Source organism: Neomonachus schauinslandi, unplaced genomic scaffold (genome assembly GCF_002201575.2).
Source record: "Neomonachus schauinslandi unplaced genomic scaffold, ASM220157v2 HiC_scaffold_2197, whole genome shotgun sequence".
NCBI classification, from domain to species: Eukaryota; Metazoa; Chordata; class Mammalia; order Carnivora; family Phocidae; genus Neomonachus; species Neomonachus schauinslandi.
Window position 1 is genome coordinate 1 of NW_025410887.1, and position 6022 is coordinate 6022.

The 6022-nt window shown below is 51.5% G+C and overlaps 1 pseudogene; it reads right to left on the reverse strand.

The window, feature by feature from the left end:
- Window positions 1–5465: 5465 nt before the first annotated feature.
- Window positions 5466–5960, reverse strand: LOC123323904 (annotated as a pseudogene).
- Window positions 5961–6022: the final 62 nt, after the last annotated feature.

The window sequence follows — 6022 nt, forward strand, 5'->3', positions numbered from 1 at the left end:
TCAGCATCTCCCCACTCAGGTCCCCCCCAGGTCTCTCCCTCAGTGTCTCCCCACTCAGGTCCCCCCTCAGGTCTCCCTTCAGCATCTCCCCATTCAGGTCCCCTCCAGGTCTCTCCCTCAGTGTTTCCCCACTCATGTCCCCCCCAGGTCTCCTCCTCAGCATCTCCCCACTCAGGTACCCCTCCATTTCTTTTCTTCAGTGACTCTCCATTCAGGTTCCCTCCCGCCAACAGGTGTCCTCCCTCAGCTTCTCTCCCCCAGGTTTCCTTTCAAGGTATCCCCCAAAGTAGCCTCCTCTGGCCTGTCCCCAGGTCTCCCCCCACACAGTTATCCTCCCCAACTTTTCCCTCAGGTCTGCCCGCTCAGGTCTCCCCACTCCATGTTGTCAGTTTACAAAGCAGTGGAAATTCTTCTTCTCTGCTAAAGGACTATTCTACATACCTGAACAGGCTACATACTTACTGTTGAAAAGGAGCTTTTGTGGTCTTAGATCTTGACATCAGCCACTTAGGTGTGGAAAAGTTACAGGCTGGACAGATGGGTGACGATAGGCAAAGCTTGTCTTCCAGTGTGACTTGGTCCAAGGACTGCAGGCGATGTCTCCAGCGGCCTGGTGGTGGCTCTGGATCATGATGAGGGACGGCATGATGGCAGGTTTGCAGGGGAGTGGGGAGCTGTGGCTTGGAGACAGAACTGGGCCTCGTTGGGGCACAGGAAGGGAGCTGTGATGTTTGGTACCCCTGCGAAGCCTGGTGACCCTGGTGACCCACATCCAGTCTGGCTCCACCACCGTCTGTGCCACGTCTGTGCTACTGGGTTTGTAGGTGGAGGCCAAGAGTGCCACTCGACACCCACACGCCCAGGGTGGCACTACCATGGTCCTGTCTTGGTGAGTCCCTGAGTTCTGGCCTCAAGGCTACTTCTCATCCCTTACTGTTGGCTGTGTTCTCATGCATTCCTTCCTTGCCTCCCCAAGCCCCCTGGCCCGGGCCTGAATGGGATCTGGGGTATGCAGATGGGAAAGTCTCACTTTCTGGGAACCCTTGTCTAACAGGTACAGTGCAGAATCTCGAGGACCCCAAGTAGGCCTTGGGCTAAGGTCTGTGGGACTGCACCTTGGGGAGGGGCCTTGTCAGGGCAGAATTTGATGGTACACTTCACCTCATCAGCACCCCAGAAAGGCACTTCTCAGGATCTTCCCACGGGACCCATTTAACTCAGAAGACAAAAACCCTGTGACTCCGCGTGGTGGATGGTATCAGAAGGCTCAGCATCCCCCAGCAGGCTGTGTGCGCCACTGCCTGGTCCTCGCCGCTAGGTGGAGCCACAGGTGCACGTGAGCGCCACCCCGGATCCCCAGGCTCAGGACCCTTACACTCTCTAAACCGTTTTTGAACTTCTGTTGTGTGGTGACGTATAGGGAAGGGTATTTACTACATTAGAAGCGAAAACAAAAAATATGGTGCATATATGTTTTTTTTTTTCCAAATCAACAGTAATAAAATTCACTGCACAGGAACACTTCCTCTTAAGGAAAAGCAACATTATATTTCTAGAACAAATTTAGAGGCGTTGTCTTACATTTGTGCTGATCCTTCAAAGGAAGAGGCGCATTTTTCGCTCTGCTTCTGCGTTCAGTCCCTACCAACATCACCATTAGGTTTGTGCCCTTTAAAGAGAATGGGTGTGAAAGGCAGTTCTTAGCAGTCCCGTGATAGTCGTGTCTGTCCTGCAGACCCCACACCCCAGCGACTAACCCAGGAAGCAGGCATGGCTGCCTCACGCCCTTGTTGTTCTGTCTACATTGATTTGCTGTGTTTTGACTCTTTCTGTTAAAGAGAGTCAGACATAAAATACTTAGGATGATTTTATGGGCAGAAATGAGCTTGCAACAGTCTGGTTTGTAATCAGGGTTACTCCGGACATTAAGGAGCTGCCCCTTTCAGTCCTGCTGAGGCCCAGGTTATTTGGGATTCCCAGAAGACACCGTCTCGAGAAACCCCGAGAGGAATTGCAGGTGAGTGGGGCTAATGTGGGATCTGGTCCCCAAATCCTGCAGAAACTCAGTGGGGGGACAGCACATACATCTGTATCAGGCAGGGACTTTGCAGATCAGTCATGAAGGGCAAGGGCCTTGTACCTTTTGGGGGCTGTGGAGATTCTGAGCTGGTATGATTATGGGGAGTCTTGGTACTTTCTAAAAATAATTAATAGACTTTTTTTTTTTAAGTAGGCTCCACACCCAATGTGGGGCTCTAACTCATGACCCTGAGATCAAGAGTTGCACATTCTACCAACTGAGCCAGCCAGGCGCCCCTAGACTTCCTTTTTTTTTTTTTTTGAGAGAGAAAATCTTAAGCAGGCTTCCTGCCCAGTGTGAGCCAACGTGGGGCTTGATCTCACGACCCTGAGATCACGACCTGAGGAGAAATCAAGAGTGAGACACTTAACCGACTGAGCCAGCCAGGCGCCCCTCTACTTAGGGCAGTTTTAGGTTTCCGAGAAAATAGGGCAGAAAGGACAGAGCTTCCACGTGATTCTCTGCCTGCACAGCATGCCCCACTGATGACCTCTTGTGCCAGTGTGGTGTGCCTGTCACAGTAATGAGCTGGCGCTGACATGGGGTCATGTACTGAAGCTGGCGCTCTACCCCCATGTCCTGAGTTTTGCCTGGTGCCCTCTTTCTGTCCTGGGACCCAGTGGTGTTTGATCCTCCTGTCCCCTTGGACTCCTCTGGTTTGGGATAGTGGTGATAGTGTCTCCGGCTTTTCTTAGTTTTGGTGGCCTTGACCATCTGAGATGTGTTGGTCAGGGATTTGGTAGGATCCTTGTCACTTGGGGTTTATGAGATGTTTCTCATCTCATCTCATATTGGGTGGGGAAACGGCGACCGCTTCTTGCACTGTGACCTTTCTGCAGGTCCCCCTTTTCTTCCCTGAGACAGAGAGGAGCTGGGGGTTGGGGAACAGAGGAGAGGGAAGGAGGGGGGCAGGGATGAGCATGTGACATTACTGCCTCTGGCCGGAGAAGCACGTGGTGTCCCAGAAGTGGCAACCACAAAGCAGGGCCAAGGGAAATGGGCGCCCAACATTCTTGAGCACCTGGTGAGAGCATCTGGCTGGGAACAGCTGTCTGGGAGAACGTAATGGGGAGCATCTGGTGGGAGCACCTGGTAGGAGTCCCTGTCTGGGAGCACCTGGCAGGGAGCTCCGCCACCTCTCCTTGGAGCCTCATCTCAGGGGGAGCTCCTCGTTTGCTGGTGGCTGGGCTCTGTCCAGGGAGCATGCGTTTTCCTGCCTCAGCCTGTCAGTCTCCAGGGATCCTCTGGGCACCCTGGCCCGCCTGCCATCTCCCTGTTGGGCTTGCTCCTTAGGTAAGCTAATGGGAACATGAATTCAGACCACCGTCTCCCACAATTTCCCTTTGGCTTTTCTGGAGGCTTAGTCGTGGCTGTGGGGGATTCTTAGGGCCTCGAGGTGCTACTTTTACGTGCTTTACCCCTTAGGACCCAGGTGAGGCTTTGAGGACCCCATTTCTGCTGGTGCAGAGGACAAGTGGAGGGAAGCTTGGACTGGTAAAGGCAGCTCTGTTCCCAGCCCAGCGCTGGTTGTGGGTGACCTGCTTCTGCTGAGGACCGAGCTCCGCAGGGAGCCAGTGGGGAGGGAAAGGGTATACGGGTGTGTGCACAGACCCGACAGAGTGGTGTGCTTTAGGAGCTTGGCAGGTGCTCTGGGTTGAATGGGTTGGGTTGGCCTGGATAGGGGGGAAGTCGCTGGAAGACCAGAACCCTTGGGCGCCCATTCTAAGACATCACCTTCACCTTCCTAGCACTTTGTTGGGGGAGCAGCCTGGAGCCCCATGGCCGTCTGGGTCCCACACTTGCTGCTCCTGGTAATACCTGGTTTGTGGTAAAGCCCATTTCCTGGTTTAAAGATGTGCATCTGATTCCACTCTCCACTGACACATTTTAGCTGAATGATGATCCAGCTCTTGGCTTTTAATGTTCTCAATGAGCCTCTAGACATGGGTTGATGGACAGCTTTATACACCTTTTCTGCAGGATCCATGACCAAGGCAGCCCTGGGTGGACCTGGCAGGATGTGACTGATGGTTCTAGCTGCCTTTGGTGAGAGTGTTTCTAGACCCTTCACCCATAGCTTCTTCTGGACCCTCTGCCTGTGTGTGCCCCTCACCCTGTGGACTTCCCAGTGTGGTTTCCTCTAGCATTTATTTTTTAAAATTTTTTAAAGATTTAATTTATTTATTAGAGACTAAGAGAGAGAGAAACAGTATGAAAGGGGAGAGGGTCAGAGGGAGAAGCAGGCTCCCCGCTGAGCAGGGAGCCCCATGTGGGGCTGGATCCTAGGACCCTGGGATCACGACCTGAGCCGAAGGCAGTTGCTTAACCAACTGAGCCACCCAGGCGCCCTCCTCTAGCATTTAAAGCAGAAATAGAACCAACTCTGCTCCCCAGAAATTGAACTTTTGTGGTTTTTTTTAATTGTTTTTTGTGGCCTGTCTTTAGAAAAGCAAACCGGATGTTGAGTTGGGCTCACGTGGACTGCTTTAGCTGTGGTGAATAGCCAGAGCTTCCCATTTTAATATGCACATGCCTCCTTTCTTTCTCCCCAGTGGGGCTGGCAGAACTTCTGCTGTACATGACCCAAGCCACCCCATTTCACTGCCTATGAGCTCAGAGCTCTCTGTGTAAAAAATAAAGAAGTAAGTGAAAGGAAGGTAGGATGGCCCGCTGCTGACCATGCTCCCACAGCCTTCTGGACCCTGGGAGTTGGGCTCACACATGGTCTGGTGTCTCAGGGACAGGTCTGGTGTTTATTGTGGAGAAAGACTGCTGGGGTTCACACTCTGGTGTTGTCCTTTCCTAGCTGTATCACTTTAATTTCCCTATGCCCTGGTTGCCTCACTTGTGAGCTGGGGTTAATGGTCTCTGCTCCACAGGGTGCAAAGATGAGATAAACTAATAGACGGGAAGGGCTGATGGTTAGCGCCATATAAGTGTCAATCCAAGACAATGGTGATGATGACAGTGATGCTGGTGGTTGATGATGGGGATGATGGGGATGATGGTGATGATGATGGGGATGATATGATGGTGATGGGGATGATGGTGGTGGTGATAATAGTGATTGTGGTGATGGTGATGATGGGGATGATGATGGTGATGGTGATGAAGGTGGTGATGATGGTGATGCTGGTGGTCATGGTGGTGACAGTGGTGGAGATGGGCCTCACAGCCTTGGCTGCACCATGTCCTGAAGCTGCTGCTAACTGCCAGGATACAGCCAGAGGATTCTGACCCCCATCTCTCAGAACCAGTTCTAGCTTCATTCTTTCCAACCTGACTTTGGCTGTGGAACACACACACAGGACTGTAATGTAATAACATTCCATTTTATCTCCTTAGAGTCATTTTTCTTTCTTTCTTTTTTTTTCTCTTTTTCTTGTTATTTGCATTTATTCTGCAGAACTTACTCCCGGGCCATAAGTTTTTGTTTCTTCAGTTTCTTCTGGGATATCTTTTTCTTCTGTGCAACCTCCTCTTCTGGTTTAGGAACAATCTGCTCTTTTTCAGTAAGGATCATCTCAATGTGGCAAGGAGAGCTCATGTATGGGTTAATTCGACCATGAGCCCTGTACGTTCTACGCCGCATCTTGGGGGCTTTGTTCACCTGGATGTGCTCAATGACCAGAGAATCAACATCTAAACCCTTAAGTTCAGCATTACTCTCTGCATTTTTAAGCATGTGCAGTAAAAATTCAGCACTCTTCTTGGGCCACCGACCCTGTGTCCAGCCCCACTGTTTGGCCTGGGCACACCTACCAACTCCACCATTGTAGCGACGGAATGGCACACACTGCTTCTGTAAAGTGACGTCTTTCAGATACTTGGTGGCTTTTCAGATATGCATACCCTTGATGGCCTGGGCAGTTTCACGTGTGTTCTTTTCAGAATGGGGGGGGGCGGGAAATTCACCGGAACACGTGACACAACTCTTAGAAC